This window comes from Sciurus carolinensis, chromosome 3 (assembly GCF_902686445.1).
Source record: "Sciurus carolinensis chromosome 3, mSciCar1.2, whole genome shotgun sequence".
Lineage (NCBI taxonomy): Eukaryota > Metazoa > Chordata > Mammalia > Rodentia > Sciuridae > Sciurus > Sciurus carolinensis.
The window spans coordinates 71,388,246-71,411,625 of record NC_062215.1 but is presented as its reverse complement, the minus strand read 5'-3'; the positions used below and the strand labels follow the sequence as shown (position 1 = coordinate 71,411,625).

The 23,380-nt window shown below is 37.5% G+C and overlaps 1 protein-coding gene across 3 annotated transcripts in view; it reads right to left on the bottom strand.

Moving 5' to 3' along the window:
• Wdr33 (WD repeat domain 33) overlaps positions 1 to 22,581 on the bottom strand; it is a 100,935-nt gene extending 78,354 nt beyond the window's left edge. The window contains exon 1 of one of the 3 annotated variants that reach the window (XM_047545099.1): positions 22,409 to 22,581. The gene's annotated coding sequence lies outside the window, so the exon portion shown is untranslated. The remainder of the gene's footprint in view (positions 1 to 22,408) is intronic. The other 2 variants (XM_047545100.1, XM_047545101.1) reach the window with 2 other exon arrangements.
• Positions 22,582 to 23,380: the final 799 nt, after the last annotated feature.

The window sequence follows — 23,380 nt, the reverse complement described above, 5'->3', positions numbered from 1 at the left end:
TTTATGCATGCTAAGCAAGTATTCCATCCCAATCCTGAAGAGCAGAAATTTTTAATCTTGATGATACTCCAATGTATCAATTTATTTTGTGCTTTTAATTATCTCTTTAAAAAAAAAAAAAAAAAAAAACTTCAGTCAGGCCCCATACGGCCCACGTCTGTAATCCCAGGGGCTCAGGAGGCTGAGGCAGGAGAATCACAAGTTCAAAAACAGACTCAGCAACTTAGCAAGGCCCTAAGCAACTCAGCAAGACCCTGTCTCTAAATAAAATATAAAAAGGGTTGGGGATGAAGCTCAGTGGTTAAGTGGCCCTGGGTTCAATCCACGGGGGGGCGGGGGGAACTTCATTTAAGTCAAAGCTACCAAGACATTTTCCAAGTTCAAAGTCAGCCTCAGGGGCTGGGGAGATAGCTCAATCGGTAGAGTGCTTGTGGACCTCATGCAGCCTGGCAAGCACTCTATCACTGAGCTATATCTGCAGTCTTGTTTTTATTCTTATTTCTGTATCTACTGTTCATTGCCAGTACACAGAAATGCAATTAATTCTTTATTTTAATAATAGCATGTTACATCTGAGATGATGTTAATACCTAAGGAATTAGCCATAAATACCACTTGTTAGACAGAAATGTTTTATTTCAAGAATGTTACTTTAAGATTCTTTTTCTGGGGCTGGGGAGATAGCTCAGTCGGTAGAGTGCTTGCCTTGTAAGCATAAGGCCCTGGGTTCTATCCCCAGCACCAAAAAAAAAAAAAAAAGATTCTTTTTCTGGTTTTTGCTTTGGTACTGAGGATTGAATCCAGGGGTGCTTACCCACTGAGTCACATCCCCGGCCCTTTTTATTTCTTAAGACAGAGTCTCACTAAGTTGCTCAGGCTGTCCTCAACTTTATAATCCTCCTGCCTCAGTCTCCCAAATCACTGGGGTTTTACAGGCATGCAACACCACACCCAGCTGCAATTAATTTTTATATGCTGTCCATATATACTACAACCTTGATAAACTCACATATGAGTTATAGAGGCTTTCTTACAATTTTTCTAAAAAGACAACTATATCATGTGTAAACAAGGGCAATTTTATTTCTTTTTCTTGCCTTTTTACACTGTTCCAAATCTCAAAGAAGAAAGCATCAGTCTTTCACTATTTAGTATGGTATTCGCTATCAAATTTTTTAAGTGACCTTTATCAGGCCAAAAAAAAATCTCTTTTATTTCTAGTTCCTAAGAATTTTATCATGGGCCAAGCATGGTGGCATATGCCTATTATCCCAGCTACTCAGGAGGCTGCTGGTATTGCCAGTAGTTCCAATACAAGCCACTTGTGCTATAACTGGGTGGCTGCCAAATCAAATGAGAGTCACCTTTCTGCAATTAACTGTCAGAATAGCTTGAGCACAGGAGTTAGAGACCAGCCTGGACAACACAGAAAGACACCATTTCAAGGGGGGCGGGGACTATTGGAGTTTTTCTTTTCTTTCTTATTAAAATAACACCAATAATTGTAAAGCAAATAACAGATTACCATTCTAAGAAAAGGTTTTATAACCATTAAAATTATTGTGGGAGGCTGGGCCCAGTAGCTCACACCTGTAATCCCAGAAGCTTGGGAAGCTTGAGGCAAGAGGATCACGAGTTCAAAGCTAGCCTCAGCAACATAGTGAAGTCCTAAGCAACTGAGTGAGGCCCTGTCTCTAAATAAAATATAAAAGGGGCTGAGGGGGTGTGTGTGGCTCAGTGGTTAAGCGCCCCTGGGTTACAAAAAAAAAAAAAAAAAAGTAATTTTAATCATGTGTAATTGATCAAAAGATCTAACTTGCAAAAACTATTGCTGTTTTATTTAACAATGCCTTGTTGCTTTGTATGCATTAAGGTTTGGATGTAAAGACTGAGGAGCTATTCAACAGGGAGCCACAGTATTTAAACTACCGAATTAAATGTTACAATTACTTTGAGGTGGCCAAATATAAACTAAATGCTTTGAGTTCAGTAAATTTGGATTGCCCTGCAAGGGCTTGCACTACAATTTCTTGAATGTGTTTTGTGTAAGGTTTTAGTGCTGGCAAACAAATATGGGTTTATCAACTTAAGAGACAAAATTATCTGGAAAAGTAAAGAGGAGAAGAAATATAATGTGCCACTACAAGCTAATTGTATCTACAATGGTGAATTATATATTTTTAACGCTTAAGGTAATTTCCATGTTGTACGAATCTTTGTAATGTTAACAACTTCCTTGATATTCCACAAATTAGGTTTAACATATTTAACTTTCTTTTGTTAACTCTCTGAATTGTTTTCAACCTTATCCTTCTAAAATATCAAATAAAACTGACTATGTTTTGTACATAAAACTTTTTCTGAAAAACCATGTGTTCCCATCATAAATAAGAGGAATTGCTGGAGTCAGAGAAACAACAAAAAAATCATTTCTTCTTTTCTGTTTTAGTTTTCTTGATTTAGTAATACCGAATGTTTATTGTTTTCCATTTTTTTAAACCATTTTACTCCTACCCCTATGTATACTGTCTTCTCATATTTGCGTGTGCGTGTGTGTTGGGGGGGGTGCAGCAGCTAGCATGAGAGCCCCCCATATGGGGGTGGGAGGAGGATGTGCAACCACACAGAGAATGTACCCAGGGCCTCACACATGCTAAGCATGAGCTCTACCACTTTAGTATACCCCTGCCCTCCTTTGTACACTGATTTGGTGGACCAATCTAAAATAAGGTCTTTGTCATTTGTCTCTTATCTGATTAGGTCTGAGGTAGGTTTGGATTTCGAATAAAAAAGCACACTTCTTATACTCTTGGAGTTAAGCAAAACTGATGTTATTACATATAGATACACATTCCCTCTGTGAATGTAACATGATTTATTTTATTTTATTATGTATGAAGGACTTTGGAATGATTCTTGTTCGAGATTGGAAATAATACTGCTAAAAATTCTTATGTTTTATTACTGCTATTACTAGTCTATTATTAAATTTTAGCTACTCTGCTATAGAGAATAATTAAAGATACAACTTGTACATCTTTGATTCCAAAGGAGGTTGAGCCCCTTTTCATGTTTATTGGTCCATCTGTATGTTATATTTCATGAAGCATCTGTCCAATTCTCTTAAAAAAAAAAATTATTAACAGGAAAATTACTTATTGTTTCTCTATGCTCAAGTGACAGATGATCCTGATTCTAAATTTGCAAATAAAATTTTCACAAAAAAATGAATTGTGAGAAGACTGTCAGAACAGTGCAAAGGTAAAAGGGGAGACTTAAGCCCGGTTGGAGCAGTGGATGTGCGGGAGACCGGCCAGAGGTTTCAGAGTCAGATCACACACCCCAGCCCCTGAAGATGGTGAACTGCCTCAAATCCCCCACCTTGGATGACTGGGCTAGCTTTGGTGAGGGGACGGAGCCAGATCAGGAGCCACTGCCACCATATCAGGAACAAGTTCCAGTTCCAATTTATCATCCAACATCTAGCCAGACTCTGCTAGCAACTCAGCTGACTGAAGAGGATAGCTCAAAGAATAGGCCTTATATAGCATCTGCCTAAAGGAGTTTGTGACCATGGAAGAGATGGATCAGGAAAAAAGATCCAGGAATGTGTGATCTGTATGATGGACTTTGTTTATGGGGACCGAATTCGATTTCTGCCGTGCATGCACATCTATCACCTGGTTGATGAGCTCCTTCACGTGCCCCTCCTGCATGGAGCCAGTTGATGCAGCACTGCTTTCATCCTTTGAGACTAATTGAGCCAGGGTCTCTCGTCTGACTTCAAGTGAACCATCATTTTTCGTGGTTTTGATCTTTCGTCACTGAGCCCGAAGAACCAGGGATTAGGAATTAAGATCATGCACAAAAGTTTCCTAAAAATTCCTGGATGGCTGCAGATGTTGAGGAAAATATGTGATATTTTAGAAACTTAGGGGGGAAAAGGTAGGATGGTATTTTTATGTAAAGCCTTGACCCAGTGTTTAAAAATATAATTGTATTTAGATCTTGTTTTTGCTCCAGTACACAGGAATTGTGTAAAGTGTTAAAGCAGCTGTATATGTTTAAATTGTGTGTGTTGAAGATTAGGAAGAAGATAGCGGTTATTTTTCCTAAATGAAATAACTTTCTTCTCTCCACCAAATTCTTTTCTGAAGTTACTGGCATTTGGGTCAAGGTTTTATTAAAAGCTACATTTTATAACACTGGCACAAAAAAAGTAGTTTTAAGCTTGTTTGCACAGTTCTTTTTTTCCATTGGAAATAGAATTCATTGCCTTAGGTCTTTTAAAATAGTGTATTATCATTGGGGCTGGCTCTATGCTTGAAAACCAGTTTATTTATAACCTGTTGTAAGTGCTATATTCTGTTTGCAATTAGGAAATGCAGAATTTTAAGTGATCTCCTAGCTTGTAAGCAAACTGAGATGCACTATCCCTTTTCTACAAAAATTGAGTTACTGTGTCAATAAATCAACTCAGCAGAGTAGGTTTAATATTACCCTTTCCTATGGGTTTTATCTAATTCTTCTGGTTGTTAATGTGATAAATGAAAGTCAAGGTAAATTTTAAATATTAAAATTTCTGATTTACTGAGCTTGAATTATGCCACCATGCTTATGTAAAACTGAAGGTGGCACCCCAGTGAAACTTTATGAGAAGTAGTTTCTCAGTTGTAATAATTTTGATTTCTCTTTCTTGTGATCTCCTTCCCTATTGTCTTGAACCACAGCAAAAGGATACTGCATCTTTCATTACTGCAGTGATGAGATAACTGAAGTTATATAAATACATCTCAGTCTCTATTTCTTGGAAAGGTATCTGTTAAGTCCTGCTAGGTGACTGACAAGACTAAGTAGGGAGAATAAAGGTAAATGTGCTTCATGTTTTGCACACAAATGCAGAATCTGTATAACCACATGACTTCATAGTTGTGATTTCAAAAAAGGAATTTCTCCTTTAATTTTTCTTGCAGTTAATGTAAGAATACTCTAAATCTCTAAGCTTCTGAAGTGTTAGAGGTAGGGATGGTCTAGTAAAGATGTAGTAGTAATGTTTATCTATTTAGCATGTGTTTATTTTTCCTTATGTACTCAAGGTGATTGATCTGTTCAGCTCAGTGATATTACAGCTAAAAAACATTCATTACCAAAAGGAGAAGCAGTCTCCACCTAACAAAGGAACCAGAAATGTTTGTTTTTATTGAGTTGAATGTTTGACTCTTAACACTTTTCTACATACAAAACATAAGTTCCTTGAAGATTCTTCATAATTGTATTGCAGAAGAATTTAGTATGTCATAAGTACTTTATTTGACATTCAACTGTAGAAGCCGTATGTTGTTTAATTTCCTTATGAGCACCATGATGGAAACACTCAAATGAATTTGAGAAAAATTGAAAGAAATCAGATTATTGGGGTTTGTTAAAATGTTAATGTATCTTGCTTAAATTTCTGTTTGTTAATTTATATCCATCCAATTATATAAAGCAAATTTGGAGGGGAAAAAAAAACTGAATTGTAACTCTAAAATCAATACACACAGTGTTTTGGCAGTCACACAAAGTACCTGCATATATTCACGAATGACTACCAAAGCAGTGAAAACATTTGAGCTGCTCAGAGTCTAAGTTGTCAATGGAGGTCATGCAGGACAACACTTCGGCTTCTTGTTTCAGGTCTTATGCTATAAACAAGCATTCTTTTTGCAGTCTAATGTGTATCTTTTTTTTCCTGGTGATTTTCCTACTTCAAATGCCTCTCCTAGCTAGTGCTAAAGTGCTATCTAGTGTTACCAAGAGCAACAAGGCTGTGATGTGCTTTATGGAGAAAATACATGTGTTAGATTAGTTTGGTTCAGGCATGAGTTAAAGTGCCACTGGGCCTGAGTTCAATATTAATGGATCAACAACATACAGCAAATAAGGTATCTTTAAACAGAAGAACACATAAAACAAGGTTATATATTCTTGTCACCAGAGGATTGCAGCAACCCAACCCTCTATTTTCCCTAGGAGCAGTGGCTCAACGTTTGCTAATTGAGTGTCCACAGTAAGAAAGCATGGTGGCATTGGAGAGGCTTGGGCAGTACTCCAAGTTCAAGGACACCCTAAGCAGCATGGTGAAACCCTGTCTCAAAAACACAAAACCAAAAGAAAAAAAAAAAAAACAAAAAACAAAGCTGTGCGTGGCGACCTTATAGAATTTAATTACTATGAATAACAAGAATTAACTGGATTTGGCAGTACTTATTATCACAAGTAAAAATAATAGAATTGGATGGACACTTTAAGAATTTTCTGTCTTTTAAAATTCCTTCAGCAGAACATCTTCAAGTCATATCAGAATTAAGTTCAAGATAGAGAACATGGAAGAGAAAGAGAGAGAGAGAGAGAGAGAGAACATGGTTAGACTACTCTTTTTACTTCCTTTTTGACTCTCCCACAGAACTAGCATGAGAAAGGAACAGAACCTAATGTCACTGGAGTACAAAGAAATGCAAACTAGGGAATCTAAAGTTTTACTTAAAGCTCTGGTACTTTGTCAGCTTGAAGAAAATTTTTGACAACTCTGATTCTTTGTTTCCTCAATCTCTAAAATGAGGGAACAGGATTGGGGTTTTTAATACCACTTAATATTTTAAATTTGTAAAGCACAAGCACAGAATGGTTATAACTTAAAATATTTTATTTGACACTCAAGAAATCTTTTCTAAATAGCAAAAATTTATAAACCGTGTTACACTGGTTGTGATTTCCAGGAGTATCTTCACCTATGAATAAATTTCCAAAAGTCATCCAAAGACAGTAGAGATTTACATAGACAACTAAAATTTCTGTTTTGCAAAAAGGTCTCTGGGTTCTGTTCATGAACATAATCAACTATACTTCAGTATTTCTGTACCATAAATCACTATGCATTTTGATTTTACATAAGCATTAAAAATGCTTGTAAATTTTTAAACAATGGTAAATGAAAAAAATCAGAGTGTAAAATAACTATTTAAAAACTAGAGGGGCTGGGGAGATAGCCCAGTCGGTAGTGCTTGCCTTGTAAGCACAAGGCCCTGGATTCAATCCCCAGCACCAAAAAAAAAAAAAAAAAACTAGAAGCTCTTTCTCTCTCTCTGTTTCTTCGTACCGTGACCTGAGCCCTGAGCTACTTTCCTTCAACACACTCTTCTGCTGTGATGTCCTGCCTTACTCAGCTCCTGAGGAAAGGAGTTGGCCATCTATGGACTAAGACCTCTGAAACTGGGGAGGGCAGTACCAGAGATGGAACCCTGGGCCTTCAGCATGCTAGGTAGTGCTCTACCACTGAACTACATTCCCAGTCCTCTTTAAAACAGGGAACAGCCTGGAAGGGTGCTCCTTCTGTCTCAGCCTCCAGAGTATCAGGTGTTAAAGGATGTATGGATACTTCTTCATTTTTTATCTAAGAAACTTGGAAACAGAATATGCAAGCATGTATTTCATTCTACATCTTCAGGAATATTTATCAGTTGTACACTAATGAGGAATCCCATTTTCATTTTCATATACCAAATAAATTATTTTTTTCTTTTTTTTTTTTTTGGTACAAGGGATTGAACCCAGGGATGCTTTACCATTGAGCCACACCCCCATCCCTTTTGTATGTTTATTTAGAAACCAGGTCTCACTGAGTTGCTTAGGGCCTCACTAAATCACTGAAGCTGGCTTTGAACTCATGATCTCCTGCCACAGCCTCCCAAGCCACTGGGATTACATGCATGCGCCACCACACCTGGCATATTACTCTATCTTATCTTCAAAAACACATAAATAAAAAGAATGTGTACTTGTATGTATAAGTCAAAAAATGAGAAAGAACACAGTGAAAAATTAAGAGTGTAGGAATATGGCAAAATCTTTGTTATCTTTTTTCCCCACGTTGTCCACAATAAATATGGGTTGTTTTTATAATGAGGTAGGAGATGGTATTTTTCTGGGTTGTTTCACTTTGGTTTTCTTGTGTGATACCAGGGATTGATCCCAGGGACTCAGGCATCCTAGGCAAGTGTTCTGCCACTGAGCTACATTTCCCAACCCTTTTTCATTTAATTTAATTTTATCTTATATTATCTTGAGACAAGGCCTCACTAAACTGCACAGGCTAGACTCAAACTTGCAATCCTCCTGCCTCAGCCTCCCAAGAAGTTGGTATTACAGCTGTATACCATGGCACCTAATTGTTCATCTGTTTTTGAAAAATGTTCTTGCAGCTGGGTTCGGTGGTACACATCTATAATCCCAGTGGCTCAGGAGGCAGGAGGATCATAAATTCAAGGCCAGCCTCAGCAACTTAGTGAGGCCCTAAGCAACTTAGCAAGACCTTGTGTCAAAATAAAAAATAAAAAGGGCTGGGATGTGACTCGGTGATTAAGTACCCCTGGGTTCAATCCCCAAATAAATAAATAAATAAATAAATAAATAAATAAATACTTTTTCGGACTGGTGGTGTAATCTCAGTTATAAAGCACATGCATGAGGTCCTTGGTTGGATACCTAGTATTGCAGAATAAAAACAAAAAAGATTCTGAAACTAACCTTGTCACATGTCCCCACTACCCTTTGTTGGTGCAGTCTTGTAACAATATTCTGAATTACTTTTGTAAATTAAGGCTCATTTATAAGCAGTTTTTATGAAGTTTCACGTCATAAAACATGTATAACATGTAAAATCTTACATGTTATTTACATGTATAACATGCAAAATCTTAAGCAAAGCATTATCATACTGGTAAAAACTATGTCTTTTGTCTAAATTTATGTTTTTGTTCCTAAAAGCAGGAGCTGAATGTTTTAAATCTATATTCCCCCATGCCTCACACATGAAAATGCCTAGCCACACATGAAAATTTTAACAAATGTGTTTTAAAATATATGCTAACAGGGGCTGGGGATATAGCTCAGTTGGTAGAGTGCTTGCCTCACAAGCACAAGGCCCTGGGTTCAATCCTCAGCACCACACACACACACACACACACACAAAAATATATATATATATATATGCACTAACAGAAATCAACCTTGGAATACCCAATAATTGCTATAAGCAAGCTCATCTAATTAATGTTAAAATTATTGGCAGCTAGGCGCAGTGGTACATGCCTGTAATCTCAGCAGCTCAGGAGGCTGAGACAGGAGGATCAAGAGTTCAAAGTCAGCCTCAGCAACTTAGCGAGGCCCAAAGCAACTCAGTGAGACCTTGCCTCTAAACAAAATACAAAAAAGAGCTGGGGATGTGGCTCAGTAGCTAAGCGCCCCTGGGTTCAATCCCCTATACCAATATATAAATAAAAAATTTTAGAAAATTAGTGGGCAAAAGTTTAAGAACAATTTATTTGCACAGTTTCCAAGTACCTCCCCCCACAATACTTATTAATTACAAAGGAAGAACAGTAATTATACAGTGGAGAAGTCCAACAGACACAACATTTGCTGACAGAATAGCAGTAATGTTTTTGTTTCTAGATGACAAGGAATGAGCTAAGGTTTTCACCAAGTCACTAAGAGTATTTTGGGATAATCTAATTAAAATACTGAATATGTGTGAACACCTACCAAAAAAATGATAACTCAGGACAGGATTATCACATGATTCAAAGATATTACCCCTCAATTTGCTAATTTCAAAAAGAAACAGTGGTGAGAGCTATTACCACCTTACCTAACTGATCAAACTTGAGTGTCACCAATACTGGTAAAACTTGACATCATATGCCTCCTGATGTGAAACACTACAAAGTAACTTCACATCACTTATCATATATTCCTTATTTATTTAATTATTTTTTGGTGCCAGGGACTAAACCAAGGACTTCACACATGCTAAGCTACACCCCTAGCCCCTAGCCCTCAGGTATGATATATTCTTGTCAAAAATGTTTGATCTGATTCAAACTTGTGTAGTCCCAACTTCAATTTACAGGAAAAACAGATGATAAAAGTACAATTTAGGGTTAGGGATGTGGCTCAGTGGTAGAACACTTGCCTAGCATGTGTGAGGCACTGGGGTCTACTCTCAGCTATATATATATATATATAAAAGGTCCATGGACAACTAAAAGAATATTTTTAAAAAGAACAATTTAAACAATCAAGCATACCTAGAATACAGAAGAATTATCTGCAAGACAAATTGCTGAAACTCTTCAAAATATATATATATATAAAAAAACTAAAAGCAAAACACTGTTCTAGTTACATAAGACCAAAAAGACATAATTAAATGAACACATGAACCTTGATTAGATCATGGTTTGAATAAACCAACTACCAAAGATCCTCTGAATGTGAACCAGATATTAAATAATATTTAGGAACTACTGTTAACTTTTTTTTAGATGAGATACTGCATTCTGAAGTATTCAGGTTATATATCATTATATTTGCATTGACTTTCAAATGGTTAAGGGCTATGTGTGTTTGAGTAGTGGGAGTACGTAAAGACAGACTATAATGGTTGTTAAGGTTTGAATTATACCATATCAAAATTCACATGCCGAAGTCCAAACTCCCAGGACCTCAAATATAGAGTCCCTGAAAATACAGTTAAAGAAGATGAGATTATATAGGGGTAAGATGGCTCCTAATCCAAAATGATCAGTGTCGTCGATAAGGGGAAAGTTGGATACACGTAAAGAATAAAATTAAGCTAACACAAGTCAAAGGATTACCAAAAACTAGGAGACAAGTCTAGAACTAATCCTTCCTTTCTCCCTTCAGAGAAAACACAGCCCTGTGATCCTCAAAATCGAGGCCTCTAGCACCATGAGACAAATGGTACTAGATGTCCCTTATAAATGTTCCTTATTTAAACTACTCAGCAGGATTTTGTCATAGCAGCCCTAACAAACTAATACAGAGAAAGAGCAAATACAGCAAAATTATAACTAATGTTGAATCTAGGTGGTAATTACATGGTATTAACTGTACTATTCTTTCAACTTTTATTTTATTTTTTTTTTTAGTTATAGATGGACATAGCATCTTTATTTCATTTATTTATTTTTTATGTGGAGATGAGGATCAAACCCAGTGCCTAACACATGCTAGGTGAGCACTCTACCAATGAGCCACAACTTTTCTTTGTCTAAAAATTGTTAATACACTTGGGTACTATCTAAGAATCCTGTGAGTACCTGGTAACTATTTACTTAGTAGGCACTGACCATACTGACTTAAGTAAAGGAACTGTGTTTATCAACATCTACAAACCAATTTACAAGGATGCTGTTTGGGATAACATTCAAACTACAGATCAAATTTGGAAGCACTACCATTTTGACACTGAATCTTCCTATCCATGTATAATGAAAATTACTCCATTTATCCAGATTTTCTTTGTGTAGTTTTCTTGTACATATTTTGTTAGTTAGATTTACATCTTAAATATTTTCTTTTTCAATGCCAATGTGGATGGCACTGTGTTTTAAATTTCAAACTACAACTGCTGCTGACATATAAGAAAGAAATTGACTTAAATATTTACCTTGTATTCCAAAACCGTATTATAATCACTTAGTTCTAGAAGTAGTTTCATTTTGGGGGGAGGGGGCAGGGTCTCACAAAGTCGCCAAGCTGGCTGGAACACCAATCCTCCTGCCTCAGTCTCCCAAACTTCTGCAATTACAGACAAATGCTACCATGCTACCAAACCCAGCATGATTCAATTTCTTTACCTCTGAAGCTTCCCAACCACTATGCCTTTGCTTAAAATCTTCAGACATGCAAATATTTACAATTTTAAAAAGGGGCTTGGGATGTGGTTCAGTAGTTAAGCAACCCTGGGTTCAAATATTTTGCTATAGCAGAAGACTACAAAGTATGTACAAAATGCTACAGAATTCTCAGTATATACTGGAAGAACTGAAAATAGGGATACAAAGTTATTTGTACATTCGTGTTCATAGCATTATTCAAAATAACTAAAAGGTGGAAATAACCCAAATATACACCAACAGATGAATGGTCAAAGAAAAAGTCATACAAGTCAGGCACCACAGTGCACATGCCTATAATCCCAGAGACTCCAGAGGCTGAGCAGAAGAATGTCAAGTTCAAGGCCAGCCCCAGTAACTTATTGAGGCCTAAGCAACTTGGTGAGATGCTAATTCAAAATAAAATGGGATGGAGATGTAGCTCAGTGTGTAAAGCACCTCTGGGTTCAACTGCCAATGCAAAAAAAAAAAAAAGCGATATATACGTACAATGGTGTGTTATTCAGCTTTAAAAAGGAAATTATGACTGCTGGGCAAGGTGGCACACTCCTGTAATCCCAGTCAGGAGGCTGAGTTCAAAGCCAGCCTCAGCAACTTAGTGAGGTCCTAAGCAACTCAACAAGACCCTGTCCCTAAATAAAATTTTTAAAAAAGGGGCTAGGGATGTGGCTCAGTAGTTAAGCAACCCTGGGTTCAATCCCTGGTACCAAACAAACAGGCAATTATGACTCATGCTACAATATGATGAACTTTGAAGATATTAAACCAAATAAAATAAGCCAGTCACAAGAGGATAAATAGTGTATCATTTCTCTTCAGGTTCCTAGAATAGTCAAATTCATAAGAGACAAAAAAAAATAAATGATAACTGTCAAAGGCTAGGGGTTCCTTGTTTAACAAAGAAGAGTTTCAGTTTTGCAAGATGAAAAGTTCTAGAGACTGCTTAACAAAGTGAACGTGATTAGCACTACTGATTAAAAATGGTTAGAATACGAAATTTTAGGTTACACATACTTACCACAATCTTTAAAAATAAAGCAGGCATGGAAACCAGAAGGCACTCAAGGAAGTACCTGATGAACTAGTAGCTTTAATAAATGAAGGCCTAGGTTCCATCCACAGCACCATGATAGATTCAATAGATAGATAGCTAGATAAGTAATTTATAAAGATTAAGATAAACAATTTATAAGGTATTCTAAAAAGATTCTATAAAGATTTTAATGCTAGGCATAGTGGCATACACTTGTAGTTCCAGGAGGCTCAGAAGGCTAAGACAGGAAGATCTCAAATTCAAGGCCATTCTGGGTAACTTACCAAAAACCTATCTCAAAATATAGGTCATATTTTGTTGTGGCTCAGTGGTGGAGTACTTGCCTAGCATGTGTGAGGCACCAAGTTCCATTCTCAGCACCATATATAAATAAAGGAATAAAATAAAGGTTCACCAACTAAAAAAATTTTTTTAATAAAATAAAATTTAAAAAGGACTGAAAGTAGCTCAGAGTACTTGCCAAGCATGTGCAAGACCTTGTGTTCAATTCCCCAGTAAGAAGAAAAAAAAAATCTGTCAATAGTAAAGTGAGATGACAAGCTTAAGCTTTTGAGAAAAACTTGATTTTTGAATAGCAGTTCTAAGTTTCTAGTCTAGTATCCATATTGACCTAAAAAAAAAAATTCTTCAGTATAATTTTTTTTTGCTGGTGTTCAGGATCAAACTCAAGACCTTAAGTTTGACTCTACACAAAACCACACCCTCAACCCCACTGTGCCTTTTAACTGTCTTACAATATATACTATTCATAATAGTTTGATAAGTCCTTCCTAAAAACTCAGTCTTAGTAAGGAACAGTGGAATACCTATAATCCCAGGTACTGAGGAGGCTAAAGCTAGAGGATCACAAATTCAAGACCAGCCTCTGCAACTTAGTGATACCCTGTCTCAAAATAAAAGTAAAAAGGACTGGGCATGTAGCTCAGTGGTACAGCATCCCTGGGTTCAATCCTGCTATCAAAAGAATAACACCAAAGCCAGGCATGGTGGCAGATGCCTGTAATCCCAGCTGTTCAGGAGGCTGAGATTGAAGGATTCTGAGTTTGAAGCCAACCTCAGCAAAAACAAGGCACTAAGCAATTCAGTGAGACCCTATCTCTATAAATAAATAAAATATAAAACAGGGTTGGGGATGTGGCTCAGTGGTCAAGTGCCCCTGAGTTCAATCCCCGTTACCAAAAAAAAAAAAAAAAAGTACACCACTTACTTATGCAATGTCAATCAAATATTTTTAAATAACGAGAAACAAAACTTCACCATTAAACCACGTCTTTCATTACTTTTTACTTTATCTTTCCTTTCCATAATAGTTAGGGTTCAATACAGTTATTGAATATTCCTTTCATTAGAGGCAAAACTAAAGCCTATAGCTTTCTAATCACAAAATCAAACTCACTATAGCTTTCTAGTCAAAAAGTCAAATTCACATTTATATTTGAGGGCTGATAGTGTAGGTACATGGGAGTGCTTGCCTAACATGGGTAAGGCCCATGCTAGGTTAGATTCCCAATGCCAGAAAAAAGAATAAACAAAAACCAAAACTCATATTTACACCTATAAACAACAATCCACATTCCCAACTGCAAAAATCAATTGTGTAATCAATTATTAACTGTATTAAATATAGCAAATACACTCAACCTTGGGTTAAGTAAATCTGCCTTCAATATGACACCAAAGGTGCAATCAACAATTCTTAGATAATACAAACATTACAAAAAGCATACTTTTGTACTTCAATGACACAATTTTTAAAAAAGTCAAAAAAGGGCTGGAAGTATAGCTCAGAGTTGGAGCTTAAACTCTAGCATGCTCAAGGCCTGGGGTTCATTACACAATACAGCAGAAAAAAAAAAAAAAAGAAGGAAGCAAATTCCACAAATGTCAGAACATATCCCCAATCAAGTATTTGATAGAGACTTGAAAATATGTAACAAACTTTACAACTCAATAATTAAAAGACAATTCAATTTTTTAAATGGGCAAAGGCCTGAAGTTATTTGTCCAAAAAGATATACAAATGGTGATAAACACAAGAAAAGATGTTCCTCACCATTAGTTGTTAAGAAAACACAAATCAAAACCACGAGTGTTGAGGTATAGCTCAGTGGTAGAGCACTCGCCTAGCATGCAGGAAGCCTCAAATTCAATCTCCAAAACTATATATAAATAAATAAACAAACCATAATGAGGTGCACTGGAACACAGGTATGTAGTCCCAGGTACTCAGGAGGACAAAGCAGGAGAATCCCTTCAACTCAGGATTTTATAGACAAATTGGAACCCTCAAACACTACAGGCAGGAATGCAAAATGGTGCAACTTCTTGGGAAAACAGTCTGAAGTTTCTTCAAATGTTAAAGAACTGCCATGTGACCCAACAATTTTATTCCTAGAAATATTCTCAGGAGAACAGAAAGCATTATATCCACATAAGAGCGTGTACACTTGTGTTCACAGCAGCATTAATTCATAAAAACAAAAAAGCTGGGGATATAACTCAGTGGTAGAGCACACCTGGGTTCAATACCCAGTAATGCATATAAGAGAAAAAAAGAAAAAGAAAATTCAGATGCCTCAGTGCAACTACCTGAACTTAGTTCAAGAACTCAAAGCTTATTTTTTTAAAACTATACTTGGCCTGATGCAAAATTAGTTTGAGTCTACTGTTGTACATGAAACTGAAATTTTGTTAAAGCTCGTTTTAGGCATCCTACTTAACAAAAATTTAACAGAAATTTCCTTCCTTCTACTGAAAAATATTTGTGATTGTGTACAGAGAATTTCCACAATAAACCGGTTAAAGGTCTTCAGTAAAACCTTCAAAACCTTCAATATCTAACTTGGTTGTTTTGGGTTTTTTGTTTTCTTGGGTGGGGGTAATGGGGATTGAACCCAGGGGTGCTCTACCACTGAGCTACATCCCCAGGTCTGTTTTTTTATTATTTTTTTTATTTGTTCTAATTAGTTGTACATGACCGTAGGCCTATTTATTTTGAGATAGGGTCTCACTAAGTTGCCCAGGCTGGCCTCAAACTTGCTATCCTCCTGCCTCATCTTCCCAAGTAGATGGGATCACAGGTATGTGCCAGGGCACCCAGACAATATCTAACTTTTGATTAACACCTGTACTGATAAAATATTACTATTACTATGTAAAATTTTTTAAATGAGCAGAGGAAGTTTCTTTTTATTATAACTTGTTTTGGGGGAGTACCAGGAATTAAACCCAGGGGCACTTAACCACTGAGTCACATCACCAGCCCTTTTTACTTTTTGAGATAGGGTCTCATGGAGTTGTTTAGGGCCATGCTAAGTTGCTGTGGCTGGCTTTGAACTTGAAATCCTCCAGTGTCAGCCTACTGCTGGGATTACAGGTATGAGCCACCACGTCCGGCTTAAAAGAGGTTTTTTATAACACAAAAACAGCTGCAGTTATCAAAATATAGTTCGAAACCCACCTGGAAAAAGAAATCTATAAAAGGAACGTAAGTCATGAAAAGAAACCAGCAAATCATATCTGCTTAAATGACTGAACCCAGAGGCACTTAAACCACTGAGCCACATCCCCAGCCCTTTCTATTTTTTACTTTGAGACAGAATCTTACTAAGTTGCTTAAAGCCTTGCTAAATTGCTGAGTCTGCCTTCGAATTTGGGATCCTCCTGCCTCAGCCTCCCAAGCAACTGAGATTACAGGAGTGTGCCACCACGCCTGGCTTCACTTTGCATTCTTAAGATGGGGAGCTGTATGTTGAAAAGAACAATGATCAGAAGTTGTCCCACATGTGTGTTTTACCATAACTTTTTTTCCCCCAGTGCTGGGGATTGAACCCAGGGCTTCCTGCATGAACATATGCTCTTCAGATAGAAAAAATAAAAAACAGGTAGAAAGGAGTCACAAAGAAAAGACACGGAAATACAATTTTAATTTAAAGTTCAGCATACTTTTCCCACACCAGTCTCTCACTCACACATTTCTGAGAAATCTGCAAATCTTAAAGTTACCATAAATTCACCCACTTACGATGATAACCTTTTGCACTGTTAATTAGCCCACCAATAAGTAGATTAAGCAAAGAGAGATACAATATTTTGATATACTTATAATTTAGAGGGCTTTCCAATGTTATCTATTAACCAGATAATGGATTCTGAAAAATGTTAAGTCATTAAGTCATCCTAAGATCACCGCACTGGTATCATCCCTACATACCTTCTCATACCCAGCCCTCACCAAGTATCCTTTAAAAGAAGAGCCAGGAACCCCAAAATATGTCTCTCACTCTCAAGGTGGCCTGCATTCTCTCCTGAATGCATATTCCTTGCTTTTTTAAATATATGGCCTTATATGTGCTTGTCAAATACTTTACCACTAAGCTACATCCACAACCTCTATGAAGTTTTTAATGCTAAAAAACCTGAGCTAAATATAACGAACCTTTCTGTATCATAATCTCAGCTACTCAGGAGGCTGAGGCAGGAGGATCATAAATTCCAGGCCTGCCTGGGAAAATTCAAGAGACCCTCTCTCAAAAAAAAAAAAAAAAAATTTTAAGGGTGGGGCTATAGATCAATAGTGAAGCACTTGCCTAATCCAAAATGAAAAAAACAAACAACAACAACAAAAAAAAAACTTGATGTCTGATTTCCAGTTTATAAGAAAACAGAGAAAAAAGGTTAGATGATACTTTAAGCACACAATTGGAAATCCCAAAACATGGAACTTTTTTTTTTTTTTTTTAAGAAACAGGGCACACCATGCTGTCCACAAATTCCTAGGTTCAGGCATCTCCTGCCTCAGCCTTCTGAGTAGCTGGGATTACAAGCGCACTCCACCTTGCCCCACTAATGTGGAACATTTTTTATTTTTATTTTGGTACTGGGGATTGAACCCTGGGACACTTAACTACTGATCCACATCCCCAGCCCTTTTTATTTTTTTATTTTGAGACAGGACCTCACTAAATTGCCTTGAATTTGTGATTCTTCTGCCTCAGGCTCCTGGATTCCCTGGGATTACAGGCATGCATCATCAATGGTACCTAGCTGGAACATTTTTTTTTTTTTTTTTAAAGATGTTGCTATATTGGGGGCTAGGATTGTGACTCAGTAGTAGAGTGCTTGCCTAGCACATGTGAGGGACTGGGTTTGATTCTCAATACCACATAAAAATATAAATAAATAAAGTTGTGTCCATCTACAACTAAAAAAAATTTTTTTTTTTTTTTGTGGTGCTGGGGATTGAACCCAGGGCCTTGTGCTTGCAAGGCAAACACTCTACCAACTGAGCTATCTCCCCAGCCCCAAAATATTTTTTAAAAAAGATGTGTAGCTCAATGCTACACCAACTGATTAGCATGCTGGAGACGCTGGGTTCAATCCCCAGCAACCCTAACATCTCACATACAAAAAAAAAAGAAAGAAAGAAAATTGCTTCTTAGAAGTTTCTTAATAGGGCTGAGCATGGTGGTGTATGCCTGAAATCCCAGCTACTCTGGAGGCTTTCAGAAGGATTCAAGGACAACCCGGGCAATTTAGTGAGAACCTGTCTCAAAAAAATAAAGTATCCTACTAAGTGGGACAGCAAAGAGAGAAGAGATCAGGTGCCTTTAATAACAATTTGGCCTGAGGAGTTTTGCATTTAACCCGTTCAAGGACCTGCTAGAAATGGTAAGTACTATGCGACACAAATCTATAGAAGGCATTTACACAGACCTTAGACTGACTAAAGAGACAAGTTAAAAATAAAGGAAAAGTCAATGCAATGAGACTTAGCTGGATTTTGAACAATGAATAGGATATAAATAAGTTGAAAGGAGAAAATTAGCAAGGATTAGTCTAAGCAAAAGTCAAAGTACAGCAACAAATCAGAAATAAACTAGGTCACTGTGAAATATGGATCCCTGCAGAATCACAGGGGAATTTTTATAGAAAATGCATTCATCCTTCAGATTTTGTAAGGTTTTAAAAATATAAAAATAAGTCACTACGGTATCTTTCTTCAAAGAGTTCATGAAGGCCAGGCACAGAGGGGAATGTCTGTAATCCCAGTGACTCCAGAGACTGAGGCAAGAGAATTCCAAGCTCAAGGCCAGCCTCAGCAACTTAGCAAGGACCTGTCTCAAAATTAAAAAAACAGAAGAGCCTGGGGACATAGGTCAGTGGAAAGTACCGCTGGGTTAAATCCCCAGCAACCAAAAAATAAAAATAAAAAAAAGGTTCACAAAGTCAAGAATAGAGACAAAGCACATTAATTAGAAATATACTCAAAAGGCTTTCATAACACAGAGAAAAGAATATTTTACCTAAAGAGATTCTCAATAAGTTTTCACGAAAGATATTTGTGTTTATGTTTAAAAACTGAAAATGATTTCACCAAGTAAATTTCAGTCACAAAAAGAGGAAAATATGAGAGCTGGGGTTGTGGCTCAGTGGTACAGCGACTGTCTAGCATGTGTGAGGCATTGGGCTCGAACCTCAGCACCACACATAAAAAAATAAAGGTCCATCAACAACAACAACAACAACAACAAAACAACAAATATATATATATATATATATATATATATATATATATATTTAAAAAGAAAATGTGAAAATTTACTGAATGCCGACTATATATTTTAGGCATTTTCACCTCCGAGGGATTATAATTAACTTTTTTATATATAAGGAAACTGAAGCTCAGAGTTTACATACCCAATACAAAAAAGCTAGTTTAGGGCTGGCTGACAGGTATGGCTCAATGGTAGAGCACACACCTAGCATGGGTGAAGCCCTGGGTTCAATCCACAGCAATAACAGAAAAAAGTCTAGTGGTGAGTCTGTAATTCAAACCTGGGTGTTCTACTGAAACCCATAATGCTTTTTTTCAATGCTACCCAGCTCTAGAGATTTATAAGCAACCAAATTATGAAAATAAGGTATAACAAAACCTTATGAAATCAATTAACTCTACTACAAAGTTATTAAACTGCTTAAGGGCCAGAAAGGATCATGTTCTAAGGGTCATGTGCTAAAGAGCTTCTGTGTCTAGGATTAGTATAAATGGTTTATAATGGGGAGAGAAAAGTCACTGAAAACTCATGTTCAAGAGTAAAGTTTTAAATCTAAACCACTGCTAATAACAAAAGACAATATTTTTTGTCTTTTGGTACCGGGGCACTCAACCACTGAGCCACATCCTCTTTTTATTTTTTGAGACAGGGTCTCACTTAAGTTGCTGAGGGCCTTGCAACATTACTGAGCCTGGCTTTGAACTTGCAATCCTCCTGCTTCCCCAGTCTCTGGCATTACAGATAAGCACCGCCACACCTGGCCAAAGACAATACTTCTAAGTATTAAAACTATGGTCAGGTAACTTGTCACACAACATATTTCAGCAACAAAGAAACTTCAACTGTTTCAACAAAAGAGAACATTTCTTATCAGCAAGTTTCAACACATGAAATTCTTAAAGTTTTGTAGAAAACTGTTTTGAATCCATGCTTGTTTAAATAACTTTTATGATATTTAAATATTTTGAAAATGAAGATTTCTAACATGGGGACTACTTACATTACTAAGTAATCCTATCTGTCCTAAAAATATTTGTAAAATTCCAAATACTTTGCTAAGTAACCTCAAAAAGATTATATAAATGCATTCATAAGTGAAAAACTTTTAAGTATCTGTTGTAGTTACAAAGTTTTATACAACCTTCCTTTCTTATTTTGAAATATAAAACAGTTTGAACTTGGTAATAATCAAGTAACATTTTGCTTCCAAAGTAACATGAAAAGTACATGAATTTCTTATTACTTATCAAAGAGAGCTTTGAATAAGCACCTTAAGTCATTAATAAAAATGTGGTTAAAGGTTTAGGTCAAGATAAATCTGTAATGGCAAAATTGGGAATCTGATATTTTTCACGAACTAAAGGAAAGAATTTAGATTAGGCCTTCAGTTTCACAGATAGCGATTAACTTTTCCCTAACAAACTGTGATGTAAGCCAACTTTCCACCAAAATTCTTTCCAGGAGTACAGAAAATAAAAATTTCCCCTAAATTACTAGAAAATAGGCTAAATATGGAACTTTAAGTCTTAGTACAAACTCAATATTTTTCTCCTATTGGGCAAGGAGATCAATTTAAAACGCAAAAGTATCTTTTAAAACATGAGTGTCCAGTCAGGCAAAGTGGCCCGCGCCTATAATCCCAGCGACTGGGGAGGCTGAGGCAGGAAGATCGCAAGTTAGCGAGGCCCTAAGCAACTTAGCTATACCCTGTGGCAAAATAAAATATAAAAAGGGCTGGGGAAGTAGCAGCCCAGTGGTTAAGTGCCCCTAGGTTCAATCCCCTGGGCGAAAAGGAAAAAGAAAAGAAGGGAAAGATGAGTGTCAAATGTAATTAAGATTAGAAAAAGAAAAATGCCACCAGGGGAAAACGGTCACTAATAGTTTTGCTTGAATTAAACAGATCTACCACTACACCACGTTGACAAGCATAAAATACTGGGTGCAATAGATCTCCAATGTGTACTTAAAAGCTATGCTTCTAAGAAGCATGCCTTTCAGCACAAACTTTTGTGTTCCTAAGCCGTCTTCCCAAGTTCCTGAACAGTTAGCTTAATGACGTCTGTAAAGAAACTACTTTAAAACATGCTGATAGGCTTTCTACAAGTAACCAGTACTTCTATGATTTGATTTAAAGAGAGCCAACTACTGAATTCCCTATCGACACATCTCCTTCTCCGTATTCCGGAAGTCACTAACCACAAGGGTCACAACCAAGTAACAACATTTATTTTCGTTTCCATTTTGTTTCTTTCTTTCTTTAAAACAGGAATGCTATCCGGGTACAGTGGAGCCTTATAATCCCAGCTACTCGGGATGCTGAGAATCGCAAGTTTTGAGACAAGCCTGGGCTTCACAGGGAAAACCCCGTCTCAAAACCAAAACAATGCAAAAACAGGAATGCTTTCTAAGAGCTTAAACTTGGATAAATAAGTTGCCAGAAAGCAACTCAAAATTGGAGAAAGGAAGTAAGTTATCAAAAGGACATATGTAGGGAGCGTAATCTAAAGCAAAACAAATACGAAGACGAACATTCTGAAGGAGTAGGGCTTTGCTTGTCAAGATGGGGTCTTTATCCTAGTAACAAACATCGAATTCAAGCCACAATAACATCAAGGCTAAACCTTCCGCTGTTTTATAGGCTTAACACTAACTTCTCGTGAATCCTCCTTAACCAATCACTCAAACCACATACTCCATTCGACTCTAGGCCCACCTCCTTCGACTCCCGTTCAAAATGTTTAAACATGCTTCCCTCCTCTAAACTTCACGTCTTAACCATGCCTGCCTTACCTACGTCTTCTCCATCGCCACCGGTCCCCAAGCAGGGCCTTGGTTCCACCATGCCCTCTTTTCCTGGCCGGCCTTAAGCCTCCAGTCCCCGCCCCAAAGGTTCAAACTTGCCCCAATCAGCCCTCCCGATATTGGTTCTCCCGATGCCTCCGACCTGTCCCTGGGAGCCCCTCCAGTCCCCCAAAGCACGCAACGGCCGAGCCTGAAAATGGCGGAGTGCTGCCGCCTACTGCAGGCGAGCGGTCCCGCGCCGCCGCTGCACTCACCGTCAGGCGTTGAGCAGAGCTCCTAACGGCGAGCGAAGCGTTCGTCTTCACAGTTGGGAACGTCTCTATTCTCCAGACTCCTTCCTCCTCCCCTCTCAATCCCTCTCCTCCAAAACTGCAGCCGCCATCTTCCCCAATGAGCCACCGAGCGCACGTCCTTGCGTCATCACGCAGCAGCGTACGGCACTACGTCACGCGTGCCTAAGCCGCGGACTCGGTAATCCTCGATCTGCGCATGTGCGTAGGTGAGGGGCAGGGCCTGGCAGAGTCCCCACGCGGCTTAGCCAGAGCTTCCTTTGTTTCGCTGAGAGCGTGTGAACTGGCTTCCGGAGCGCGAATGATGGGTGGCTTTTCACAGTGCTCATACATTTCAGGTCACACGTCAGCCTGGATGCTTTCAAAAACACTCCGTTTTTCATAATTTGAATACGATACTTGTTCAGAGATGGATAAGGTGGCAGTTTGGTAAAGCCCACCAAGAGTCAAATTATGGGCAAGGCACTTAAACTTGCTAATTTTGTGTTCTTCCTTGTGTTTCATGAAAACGTAACAGAATCAGGCACATGATTTAGTGTTCACGCATTACCTGTTACCAGCTGTGCCTCTAGATTATTTTCTTTTCCCTGGAAGCCAGGTGAGAAAAACAGCCTTATGGTTGTTCCAACCACTGTGGAACACTTATTTCATGGTTCTAATTAAAGCTAAATATGCTCACCCTGCGACCCAGAAATTCCACTCCAAAAGGTAAGAGTGCATACATCCACCAAAGAATGTTTAAGAATGTTTATAGCACCTTTATTCCTAATAAACAAAAACTGCTAACCCAAAGTTCATGCATAGTTGAATGGGTAAATTGTGGTATAGTCGTACAGCAAGCTTATAGATAGCAATAGGAAAGAACTGATGAACTCAGCAACCTAGATGAATATGAGATACTGTTAATTCAGGCACTCTGTATAATTTCATATTTAT